At 34.2% G+C, this 14,105-nt stretch overlaps 1 pseudogene; it reads left to right on the forward strand.

Annotated features, from left to right (window-relative positions):
* The first annotated feature begins 1,873 nt into the window (after window positions 1-1,873).
* Window positions 1,874-5,949, forward strand: LOC150038750 (uncharacterized; annotated as a pseudogene).
* Window positions 5,950-14,105: the final 8,156 nt, after the last annotated feature.

A 14,105-nucleotide genomic window follows, 5' to 3' on the forward strand; every position in this document is an offset into this window, starting at 1 on the left:
AGAGGATATAGTTGTCACTTTATGCATCTTAGAGAAGTATTTTCCAGCATCATTATTCATAATAATGCTACACCTTGTAATGCATCTAGTAAGAGAAATTTAGTTTTGTGGACCTGTTTATTTGAGGTGGATGTATTCATTTGAACGATACATGAAAGTGTTGAAAACTTGTACGAAATAGAAATCGACCAAAAGGATGTGTTGGAGAAAATTATATTGTCGAAGAGACTATAGAGTTTTGTTCTGAATTTATATCTAGAGTTAATTTTATTAGGTTAAACTCATCAACAAAGAAAGCGAACTCGAACATTGATAGGGAATTGTCAGCTACTTCTTTTATCAGACCGAGTAAGGATGAGTTGGATCAAGCTCATCTTTATGTCATTCAAAATGTGAATGATGTGCTTCCTTATGTCGAGTATGTAGATCTCCATCTTATTCTCGTTTTAGGTTACTTGATTATTCAATGATCTACTAACTTTGTCATTTATAATAGGCAACATATGGATATTTTGTCAAAGCTCAATTCTGGTAAGGTAAAAGTAAAAAGTGGCTTCAAGAAGAGCATAATTGTACATTCAGTTGTTGGTTGTCCACACGTACAATCTCTAGAGGCCTACACTTTGATGTATAATTAAATGTTAACTACTAAACTATCATAAAATATATCAAAGGTTGCACTAGCTCTTGAAGTTCCCAAAAATTTCATATCACCTTCTTTAAGATGAATAGCTAATGGACTTTGTCCAACTGTGGCAAAATATTCTTGTTACGCGGTCAATGGTTACTACTTTCACACAAAGAACTGCGATGATATTAGGAGGATTCAAAATAGTGGAGTTAGTATAACGGCTACCACAATGCAAGTCTCTAGTGCTAAGGACAAAAGCCTTGTCATGTCAAATATGACATTTCATGGTGTAATACAAGAAATATGGGAGCTTGACTATCATAGAATATTTTTTATTTTATTCAAATGTAATTATTGGGTTGAGAATAGAAATTAAGTCAAAACAGACGAGTTTGGGTTTACTAATGTGGACTTTAATCGTATTGGACATAAATCAGACCCATTTATTTTAGCCTCTCAAGCAAAACAAGTCTTTTATGTAAAAGACCCCGCAAATTCAAGTTGGTTAATTGTTTTAACATCTCAACAACGAACAATTGAAGATGATTTTTATGAAGATGAAATAGGAGATATGCCACAGGAGTGTGGTTATGAAGGTATGCAAATAATGTCCAATGTTGATACATCTATTGAGATTGATGATATAACATCCACATACACTAGAAATGATTATGAGGGTAGATGGGTTGATAAATAATGTATTAAATGGTATGTCATTTACTATGGTTATATGTATTAAATATTAAGATTATATGTTTTTTTGTGTGAGTAATGTTTTTTTTTTTTTTTTTTTTTTTTTTTTTTTTTTTTTTTTTTTTTTTTTTTTTTTTTTTTTTTTTTTTTTTTTTTTTTTTTACAAATTCACATGGATGAATCAGCAAGTAGCAACGAGGATGTTAGAAATATGATCCCATAACAAAATAGCAGAATAAGTATTCCACGTTGCCCAACTACTATGTTTGAGTTGGCACAAATAAGAACATCTGGGCAACGGTTGGCCATTTATTATAATGAACATGGATAACCGATTGGATTTGGTGCAAAAAAAATGCAAATTAATATCGAAGTTTATGTTCGACAACAAATACCTATACATATAATTCTTGGAAAAAAGTTCCAAACCATCTTAATGATAAACTTTTTTATTGTATAGCGGTATGTTTTCTATAATTTTATTACTATAAGAAATACAGGAACTCCCGACGTCGTTTTAATGCGTTGAGAGTTAGGTCGTCAGGAGAGATGGTCTCTCCCGATGAAGTAATGGACCGTCGGGAGTTCTTGGGGAACGTCCGACGCCGGGTGTTAACCGTCAAGATTTCCTTGGATCTCCTAACGCATGTTGGGCGGCATTGGGAGAGGGGTCTGGTTTAAACCAGACCCCTTCTTCTTCCCCACTCCCCCTATTTTTTATTTCTCTCCCTCTCAAAAAACCCTAACTCCCACCGCCGCCGCCCCTATTTTCTTCCTCTCCCTCTCAATTTTTCCCTCTTTCTCCCATTTTCCTCCTTTTTCTTCACCATTCTTCCTCTCTCTCCCCATTTTCTCATCATTTTACACTTTAACTTTCATTTTCTCCATTTTTCCTATCCAACTTTTCTTATATTTTTTCAATCAAAATTTTCTTCTATTTCTTCCATCCTTTTACACTTTCCATTTTTCCCATAAAATTTTTCTTCCATTTCTCCCTTTTCTTCCATCAATTTTTTCCGTCACCACCGCTGCCGCTGCAATCAACTGCCCGTCGCCGCTGTCGTCTCCTCGCCGGTAATTTTCTCATTTTATTTTATCTTGTATATTTATTTAAATCATATGTGAAATGTCCATTAAAATGTGTTAAATATTGTATTTACTTTTGTTAATTTTCTGAAATTGTTGTACAAATCATGCCCATTAAAATCTTATCTGAAATTTTTAACATTTCGAAGATGTTGAATAAATGAAAGGCCTATATTAATCTAAAAAATATAAAATAAATCTTTAAACCTCCAATTTGGTATTTAACGCATTTAATATTTTTAAAAAGTTTAAAGAATCTACTAGACATAAAACTAAATTTTGTGTCTAATAGAAAATTGAACTTTAAATTTTGTGTCCAATAGGCTTGTAAGTTTTAGAAGATGTTGAATAGATGAAAGGCCTATATTAGACACAAAATTGAAATCTTGGAGACGTACTAAATAAAACATTTGAAAGTTGTTAAGACAATTTAAGCGGTCTAGGGACCTATGTGTTTATTTTGCCTTAAGAAATGAAAATTATGGAACTCAATGCTTAATAATACTTTGTACTTTGTCCTCTAATCCAGGTTATTGTTTTGGATTACAAGTTGGTCAGAAAATATTTATTTTTAAGGATGAATAAAGAATGGATTAAATTAAGGAATAAGTTATCAGTGGAGTATAGAGAAGGAGTATCACAGTTCTTAGATATGGCAAGGTTTCATGTTAGTGATTCCGGACGAATAAGATTTCCATGCAAGAATTGTATAAATTCAATTTGGGAAAAGATAGATATTGTGAAACGACATCTATTAACATATAGAATATCTCCCTCATATTATGAATGGGTATATCATGGAGATCCAGTAAACTTATCTAGAAGTCATACAAGTCATTCAATACAGGATATTGAAGTAGATAGTATAGAGAGTAATGTTGTCGAAGAAAATGAGATGTTGAATCTTATAAATGATTTACAAGTTCCAATTGAAAATGAAAATACAAATGAAGGAATGACTGAGAATAATGAAATGTCTTTTAATGTTCAAGAAAGAGATACCATGAACTTATTCAAGGATTTAATGACCGAAGCACGTAATGAATTATACCCTGGGTGTTCGCAATTTTCGTCCTTGAACTTTTTAGTGAAGTTGATGCATATCAAAGTTCTGAACGGCTGGAGTAACAGATCGTTTGACATGTTGCTGGAATTGTTAAAAGCAGCGTTTCCAGCTGGCACCTCTATACCTACTTCCTTTTATGAAGCCAAGCGAAAATTACATGATTTAGGCCTACGTTATGAGTCTATTCATGCGTGCAAATATGATTGTGTACTGTATTAGAAAGAGTTTGCAAATTTGCAACAATGCCCTGTTTGTGATGAGTCTCGGTACAAAGTTAATGATGGTAAGGTTAAAAAAATATCACATAAGGTATTGCGTCATTTTCCATTGATACCGAGATTAAAACGATTGTTTGCATCAAAAAAATGCGCTTCTGACATGAGATGGCATAAAGATAAGTGAGTTGAAACGGATGATGTATTGCGTCATCCAGCTGATGCAGAGGGGTGGAAAAATTTTGATCATGAATTCCCTCATTTCTCTTTAGATCCTCGAAATGTTCGTTTGGGATTAGCTTCAGATGGCTTCAATCCGTTTGGAAATATGAGCACTTCTTATAGTATGTGGCCTGTGGTGATAATTCCTTATAATTTTCCCCCTTGGAAATGCATGAAGGAAACAAACTTCTTCATGTCTTTGCTCATACCTGGTCCAAAATCTCCTGGAAAGGAAATTGATGTTTACTTGCAACTGTTGATTAAAGAGTTGAAAGAGTTGTGGATAATTGGTGTGCGAACTTATGATTCTGTTGCTGGTGAGTTTTTTCAACTATATGTTACTTTATTATGGACGATTAATGGCTTCCCTATGTACGGTGACTTATCTGGGTGGAGTACAAAAGGTTATCAAGCATGTCCAATATGCAAAGAAGATAACTCGTACGATGACTTTTGACTTTTTATTCAACTATATCTCGCTCTCTCCCTGTATCTCGCTCTCTCCTTGCCTCTCACTCTCTCCTTGTATGAAAGAGCTGGTTGGTCAAGAGAGAGCTTTAAGTCTTATCATTATTGTTTTAAGTCTGGCTTCGCTTCTCTTCCTACATGACTCCCTAATGGAAGACTGACCTACTCTTGACACACTGCATATTCACCTTCCCTGGGATCAAAACTTCTTTTTTTTTTTTACTTTTTATTCAACTGTATCTCGCTCTCTCCCTGAATCTCGCTCTCTCCATGAATCTCGTTCTCCCCCTGAATCTCTCTCTCTCCCTGCCTCTCGCTCTCTCCTATACTTTAGGCTTCAAAAGGGTGTCTTTGCTCTGATTTGGTCGTAAATATGTGTCATTTAAAGCTTCAACACTCTCATACAAATTAGATAAGCATCCCACATGCCTTGATTTTTCAAAAGTCTAATCACAGTCCCAAGGGGAAGGGAAAGTATATTGAAAAGAAAGTCAATCAAGTTCTTATCTGCTTCTTCAAAAAGAACTATTTGTTGGTTGGAATCAATAAGAAGCTTTAATCTCACATCATCAGCTCCTGCTATCGTTGACAAACTTTTATGGTATTTCTATTTGTTTTTTGTTTGAAAGAAGAAACATCTTTGTCATTTATTGTCTCCGTTGTTGTGATTAGAAGAAGCAAAATATAGAGAAAGTAGTGTTGTCATTGGTAGAGATGAAATACAAATTAAAGAAGGGCAGTAGAGAAAAAAGAGGGGGTGGGAAGATGTGTTTTATCTCGCTCTCTCCCTGAATCTCACTCTCTCTCTCTGCCTCTCGCTCTCTCCTGAATCTCGCTCTCTCCTTGAATCTTGCTCTCTCCCTGAATCTCGCTCTCTCCTATATTATTCTTTAAAGTAGACTTTCATCTGTCCCTTATTTCAGCCACATTCATTTTTTCTCTCTCTCAAATATTTGAAAAACTTTTAACAAATTGACAAAATGGTTTGATCAATGATGATGATAATGATGCCACATACCACAAACATATACAACTAAAATTAAAATTACATATTGTTTTATGAGATTTATGTAAGGATGATCAAAAGTTGATTTATAAAATTTTTGTATGAATGACCATTTTTTTTTTTTTTGCCAATGCAATTTGATTAGCTTTTAAAATTTTTGTTGGCGTCACATATTGTTTTAATTGTTTTTTTTCTCACTTTTGTTCTAGTTTTTGCTCAATTTCTTACTTTTATTCTCTCCATTTGGTTTATTTGGTATCTAAAAAACTCTGTTTGTTGTCAAAGAAAGAAGAAACAACGTTGTCATTTATTGTCTTCGTTGTTGTGATTAGAAGCAAAATATGGAGAAAGTAGTGTTGTTTTATTGGGATGATCCTCTCTATTTTCCTTTTAAACGTAAATTATTAATGCAAAGAGCAATAGTTAGCTGCAGTCTGAGTTACACCCAGTTTTATATATTCATTCCTCAAACTATTTTGGGGACAAATTTGAGTTTTATGTGTGTTGGTCATCATTGTTTACTCGTTTTGATGTTCATTACCGCCCGCATTGAAGTTTGAACATGTTGTGAGTTTTATCGATATAACATTTCAATATTTTTGTTTTATTGTAGAATGCTGTTCGGAGATGAGCTGGGACAATTGTTGAAGATGCTGTGTTCAAGAAGTGTTCTAAATGTTGTTTTGATTTTACTTTTTTTATGTATTTGTAATATGAATGTTTATCGACTTCGTTTGGATATTGTAATTTAGAGTATTGACTTCGTTTGGATATTGTATTTTTTTACTTGTTATAAAATGGACTTCATTTTCGTTTATGTGAATCCTTATTTGGTATAATATGTTTTACAGGTTTTCAGATCAAATTTTAAAAAATTACAAACGATATATTAAATTTTAATACTCTCCATGCATATAGGATCCCCCGACGCACTCTAAAACGGCGTCGAGAGTTATGGTGGAACTCTGGATGCCTATATGGCGTCGGGAGTTAGGGGGAACTCCCGACGCCATTTAAAAGTACGTCGGAAGATCCTCTCCCGACGGGTTTCTCCCGACCAAACTCCTGACGACCGTTTATGCATCGGGAGATCCTCTTCCGACGAATTTTCCACACCTTCCCGACGAAATGTGACGTCAGGAGAAGTCAGATTTCCTATAGTGAATTCATGTGCATAATTATTTATTAGTTTATTGTTTACTACTTTTTTCATTGTGCCTATGTCGTTCGATGTGGACTCTAAGTCCAAACATGGTATACTCATGTCTGCATCTAGGAAGTTTCGGACTTTCAAGACCACATTGACTCAAAAGTTCATACTTCCATTTAAAGATGAACCCTCGGTCTTGCAAATTTCTCCTCAACAATATTCTCATATAGATCAAGATCAGTGGACATCATTTATTAGTGAACGATTAAGTGAAGAATATGATGTAAGTCAGTTTAAATAAATGTCAATATTATCATTGTTTTGGTTGGTAACTTCAACTAAATTGGTTGTACAGGAAATCAATCATCTTCAAAGAGAAAGAAGGTCGAAATGTGTATATAATCATCACATTTATCGTAAGGGTTATGCGAATCTTGCCCAAGAATTAGTAAGTTTTTTTACTTAAATTAAATCTTTTATTCTAATATGTTTATGCTAATTAAATATGTATACTCATGTAGAACATATCGAGTGATCCTTCTTATCATTCGACTTTATGGAAAGAAACGTGAAAAGGAAAAAATAATGAATATTTTGATGACGCCACTCGAGAATGTGCCAGTCGAATTGTAAGTTTATATTGTGCAAAGTTTAAGATGACATATATATAATGGCTAAAACTTGTGATAACATAGATATTGTGTAAAAATTGTAATATGTTTTATAGGATAAATTAGCTAAAGTCCATGAATGTGAAGATGTTTTGACCAAAGCATTGGGTATAGATGGACATTGGGGACGTGTTAGAGGAGTGGGTGATTTATTTTCCCATTCCCAGTATTTCAAATTAGTAAAACCAAAGTCCAAAATGAGCCAAGAAATTGAAGGAGGCTCTAATGAAAATAATGTTCGACATGTCAAAGTGTCAAGAGAAAAAAACTCATAGCAAACAATCTCATCAAACCAAATCATCTGTTAAAAGTGTCGCACTTAGTGCATCTAAAGAAGAGGATATTGTGAAGATGCCTAAAGAAGGTTTGGAGGTAATTTATTTATTGTGCCATTTAAATTTTAATCATATTGTGCTTAACCATGCATGACATTAGTTCTTTTAAATTTGTTAAGGGGACACCATGCCATTTGGCTATAGGAATAAATAATATTGTTGCAGTAGTCATAGCGTTTGATGATGATGAGTCACGCTTAACGGTTAAAGTATTGATTGACATTGTCATGGGAGAATATTTGCCAATATCAATTCCTATGAAGGAAAAAATAGAGTCTTTAAATCAAGCAATGGGCAACTTCATAATATGGTTGACAAGGAAAAAGTATGCCTCTTTTTCAGTATATGAGTTTGGTTATTTATTATTTTTCGTACTTTGAATTTTTGTAACTTTGGTTATGGTAGGACCATTCAACAATTAAGAGTGTTGGTCACTCCCCCAAATATACGAACACCAATGGCACCATCAAACTCTTGAATGGACATGCCATACACAACATGAATGATGTAGACGTGATTTGTATCAATTTGAACAAGTACATATTTGGAAGAGACAAATTTGTTTATTTAGGCCATGATGATATGATCCAATATTGCAATATGGTTGAAATTGGTTATATGTGTTTATTAACATACATCATGTAAGTATTACTCAACTAGATTCATAATCTTCATGTATGTTTTGTTTCATGTTTAAATAATAACTTTTACTTTGTTTAGGTATCTTTGGGATGAATGTGGCCGTGATATTACCAAGAATTTTTTTATAATTGATCAAGCAAAAATATCGCCACATGTGAAGTCTCTAGATCTTCGATCTAGAAATTTAGTCAACCATCTAGAATTGGCTAATTTGGACCAATTAGTTCTTATTCCATATAACACAGGGTAAGTAAATACAAGTTCTTTAGTTATTTTTAATTTTCATTATACGCGTACTAATATTTCAAAATTGTTGCTTATTATAGTTATCATTGGATATTGATTGTAATCAATCTTTAAGAAAATTGTATTTATGTTTTGGACTCAATTCGAAGTAAGGTTCAAGAGGATTTTCATGGAGTTATAAATATGTAAGTGTAGTTGAACTTTCTTCGTTCTTAATTCAAGTATTTATGTTTAACTAATGTTTTCAAACTATTTACTGGACTGAAAACATGGCAAGCCAAGCATGATCTCCAACACCATCGATCTTCTCCAAAATGGAAACCTATAAAGGTAAATTTACATTCATTTTTTAACAATTTATGTTCATTTATACATAAGAATAATTATTTTTAACTTCTTCATATGCAGTGTCGCCGTCAATTAGATTTTGTAGGATGCGGGTACTATGTGCAAAAGTATATACACGAAATAGTGCATAATCCTACTACTCCCATTACTAGCTTCATGTGAAAATTATTTATTTTTTATATACTAGCTTTAATTTAATAAATGATATAAACTTATGTTGAGTTTATCTTTTTTTCTTTTTCTTTTTGTAGTTCAATACAAAAATGCATATATCCAAGGAGAGATTGACATAATTCGAACACAATGGGCAAGTTTTGTTGGTCGATTTGTGCAAGAATGTACTTTTTGTTTCTTTTTTTGTCTCAATAGAATGTAAATGCTAGCTTAGAATGAATCTTGACAAGTTTTGAATAAAATATGCAAGTTTAGAATGAATCTGAAGTACTAATCATTGGTTTATGGATAGACGAATTGTTACCTGACCATGATATTTTTATTGGAAGATTTATGTATAATTTTTTTGCTCATGGGTATTTGGTGTAAGTATTCATGGAAGTACTAATTGATATTTGTGAATGGGAGAATGATTATTAATATTATAGAGGTGGTTGATATTTCTGATTGTAGTTTTGGAGAGGCAGTTGGTTCCAATATGAGTGTTGGATATGATAATTATAATTATTGTTCTATGAAAGTGTGTTATCGATATACAAATGTTGGTTAGTGTGTTCATTTCATACTTGATAATTACTTATAGAATGGATTTGAAATATTAATTCTTGTTTGTGGATAAATTATTATAAAAGTGTGCTTCATTGCAGGTAACTTTGTATTTAGTTTTGTGGTAGAGTGTTGGATATGATAATTATAATTATTGTTCTATGGAAGTGTGTTATCAATATACAAATATTGGTTAGTGTGTTCATTTCATACTTGATAAGTACTTATAGAATGGATTTGAAATATTAATTTTTGTTTGTGGATAAATTATTATAGAAGTGTGTTTCATTGCAGGTAACTTTGTATTTAGTTTTGTGGTAGAGTGTATTATTCTGTCTATTGTTATATTTTAGGTTTGAGTTTAGTGAATTTATAGGTGGAAAACAAATATTGTTGGCTTGCCATGCAGAATATAACAAGCATGCATTACAATGAACAATTTTTTTTTTTAACAAAAAACAATGACAGATATTTTCTAAACCAACACGAGACATATAATGTCGTTTTTAACTTTTTGACCGATGTTAAAAATGGATTCGATAATGGCATTTTAAAAAAAGGAAAATAATGGAAAAATAAACAAGAATTCTGGGTTTCAATATCGGTTTAAAACTGACATTAAAGGACTTTAATGTCGGTTGACAACCGATATTGATGATCGTGTTATAAAAGGTCTTTAATGTCGATTTTAAACCAACATTGAAAGTGGTGTATAATGTCGGTTTAAAATTGACATTAAAAACAACGACATTAAAGACCTTTTATAACACATCATCAATATCGGTTGTCAACCGACATTAAAGCCCTTTAATATCAGTTTTAAATTGACATTAAAGCCCAGAATTCTTGTAGTGTTCAAACATCTATAATTACTAATGTTTTTTCCAATTCAATCATACTTAAATTTGATGTTATTTTTATATATTGTTAATGATATGAAATATATAGAGTCAATGATGTATTAAAATATTTCATATTTATCTAATACTTTAATTTATACGGGTAAATTTTAAGGATAATTTAACTAATCAAGATAATATAATCCATAATCTTTACTAAATATTGTAAGTTTTATTCTTCATTTATAGTAAGCAACATGAATTGTTGTCTAAGGGTGTGTTTGGAATACATTTTCTGAAAGGATACACGAGTACCTGTAACGGAAACGATTATGTCCTAATTCTAATTTTACAGAACATACAGAAAAACATAGGATAGAAACAATATTTACTTAACAAAATAAGCGTGCTTTTGTATAGAAAATGAAGAGAAAGAAGAGATCCGAAGATCACTTACCCTTGAAGACTAATTTCTTCATGATTTCTTTTCGAGTTCTCGAACACAATGAACTCTTCGATCACGAACGCCCAAAGACACAGTAGTAAATTTCCAATCAACCAGACACTATTATATGGAGACCTCAGTATTCTAGGGAAGAGAATTATAGAGAGTATGTGAGCTTCTAAATTAATTTGGAAAGGAATGTATTTCCTAAAATTTGAGAGCAAAAACAACTTTTTTCAAGCACACAACTTTAACACACTTGGTGTTTATATAAGAGTGCAAAAGGGAGGTGAAAGAACATTTCTTTCCATCTTCCATTTATTAACAAGAAAGTAATGAAGGAAGGGAAAAGGTTATCAAATTAAATTAATCAACTTCCATTAACTAACGGTCATTCCATTAAAGATCGATAGTTTGTGAAACCCGGATTTCAATTTCCCTACTTAAGCAGGAAATTAAGGGAATTATCTAAGTATAAGTTAAATTCTATGTTGAAGAGAAGTAAAATTTAAGCGTTTGAATAGATTTTCCTTGAGTAGCTTTTTGTTGAGCCTTAACTAGTGAAAATTTAGCTAAATGTGAAGTAAAAAAGTAACCATACGTTGAGTTTATGAAGTTTGCCCAATTGTTGGCATGGTAAGGGATGCATGTTGGCTGAAGCATTGGCAAGAGGTACTGCCCAAAGGTTGCTCATGCGTTGAGGCTGCGTGAGTGAGAGCGAGAGAGCTAGACAATGAGCGCAAGGCGCTGAAAGGACTATCGTATGGCTACATGCAGCGCTAAACAATGCGCTAGACGATAGCACTACACGATCAGCATAAGCGTTAAATGATAACACTAAATGATGAGCTCGGGCGCTAGACGATAAGCGTAGAAGCTAGATGATGCGAGCGTTAGGCGATAGACGCAAGTGCTAGACGATGGCACTACACGATGAGCGTGAGCGCTACACGATAGGCGAAATGCTAGACGATGGGCGTTGTGATAGACATAGATGCTAGATGATGGCGCTACGTGATAAGTGAACGCGCTAGACGATGGGCGTGATGTGTTAGACAACAGGCGTCAGCGCTACACAATGGAGCTATACGATAGGCACAGGGTTATGGTATAGGCTATACGTTAGACGATGAGCAACAGCAAGATCGTTAACAACGAGAGATACGCGATAGCAAGATCATTAACAATGAGAGATCACTAAACGATGGAGTTATGCGATGGGGCGTAGGCTCTATGCGATGTTCGCAGGCACTAGACGATTGGCAACAACGAGAGGGCTGGATAATGAACAACGATGAGAGGGCTGGATGTTAAGCGACAGCGAGAGATTAACTAAACGATGGAGCTATGCGATGGGTGCAAGAGCTACACAATGGACTAGACGATGGCCCAAGTGTTTATGCGGTGTTGATGCTTGCATTATGCAAGGTTGATGAATTCACCCGGATAAATGGCTGAACCGAGAGGAGGTTGAGCTTGAGTTAATAGGAGGTGGACAAATAGAGTTTCATGCAAGGAAGACTTATGTATGAGGAAGACAACTCAAACTTCATGCAAGTAGGTGAGTGGCATGGAAGTAGGTGAATGGCAAGGAAGTAGGTGGTGGCAAAGCTTGGTGTAAACACTCTAAAAGTTTCTAAAGTAAGAGATGTCTTACATTGGAAGCCTTAAGAAATGAGAAGGATCAGTTCATTTGGTCTATAAATACCACCACAAGGTGTCTCTTAGTTCATAAACTGGAATCCTCTTGAAAACTGTAGGAAGAGTGTTTGAAAGCAGATTCGGAGGAAAACCATGCGTTTCCAAGAGGAGGAGATGCTGTCAGACAGTGAGGTTTGGAAGTAGCATCAACTTGGGAAGAAGAGTTCTCCCAGAATACTTATGCGTTTTGAGTGATTCTAAAGCCAACCAAAAGCTTTGAGAGTCTAGTTTTTAAGGTAGGGTTTCCGAAGAAGAAGCTCTAAGGAATCAGGCTGGAAAGTGAGGAAAATACAGAAGGGTCGTGTTATCGTGTAAACTTGAGCCAGTCTTGATGATTTAAAGATTCCGGCCAAACCACGAGGATTTATAAGCTAAGATTTTAAGGTAAGCTTCCTAAGACATTTTAGAGCATGTTTGTAGAAGGAAGTGTCTCAAAATAAGGCTTGAAATGATAAGTAATCTGAGCTTAAAATTGAATCTAGAATTTAGGGTTCAAAAGGGAGCCCGAGGAAACTAAGGAACTTCTAGAGAGGAAGGTTCCTACCCTCCCAAGGTGAGTTATAATTTCCTTTATGGTCTTAAGCATATCTTATAGAGTATATGTACATGCTTATGTTGTAAATGAGTAATTAACATGAGAATATGAGAATGAGATGGTCAGGGGGTCAATAGACCTAGTTCCTGAGCTTGAGAGCAGAACCTCACAGGATGGTCAGGGGACCGAGAGGTCTAATTCCTAAGCCTTTGAGAGGAACCTCGTATGGGATGGTCAGAAGGCCGGCAGGCCTAGCTTTTGAGCCCATAAGCGGGGATCTATGTGCACATAAGAAACATAAGGAACGTAAGAGAGTAAGCATTTATGACTTATCAGTTTAACTATCTACCATGTGTGTAGGTAGAGTTTGAGAATAGTCTCATTATGAGTAGTATCAGTTTAACTATCTACCGTGCGTTTAGATAAAGTTGAGAATAGACTCATTCCAGGCTGAGGTATGAGTGTAACCTCGTATTTGTGATATACTTGTTATTATTATGAGTTGAAATAGACTCTAGAAGCTTTTTACCACTCACTGAGCTTCTTGAAACTTATTCTTTTCTTTCATGTTTTTCTTTTCAGGTAGCGAAAGGTGAGAAGTTCCAGGGTACTGCTAAGGTCAAGGTCTGCTACAGCCACAGTCATACTTTCCCTCTCGGGCCAAGAGAGAGCGTGACGCCACATTGTTTAAGTCTCGAAATCAGCTCTTATAGGAGAAATTTCTCTACATACTCTAATTATAGAGAATGAGTGAATTTCTTCTTGTGTAGTTGTGTTCCCAGCTCCCAAATCAGACGAATCCCCAAAATGGTAGACATATTGAGTCGACGAAACTGGTCACTCTCTTCCATGCAAATTAAAGGATCGCCTTCACAGGTAGGATAAGTTCACAACTCACTCAAGATTCAGGTCAAACCACTTATGGTCATCCTGGTGAAATGTAAGTCTCATCTATCAAAGGTTTTATAGAGAGATTATTCATTTCGTGGTTCGATCTTATACAAACTCTTTGTATAGAATACCCCCGCTCCCATGTCTCCACATGAATGATCAAGATTATTTGTAGCAGTTTACAACAATTGTAAC

Source organism: Benincasa hispida, chromosome 1, assembly GCF_027475165.1.
Source record: "Benincasa hispida cultivar pf3 chromosome 1, pf3_genome.v1.1, whole genome shotgun sequence".
Classification (NCBI taxonomy): domain Eukaryota; kingdom Viridiplantae; phylum Streptophyta; class Magnoliopsida; order Cucurbitales; family Cucurbitaceae; genus Benincasa; species Benincasa hispida.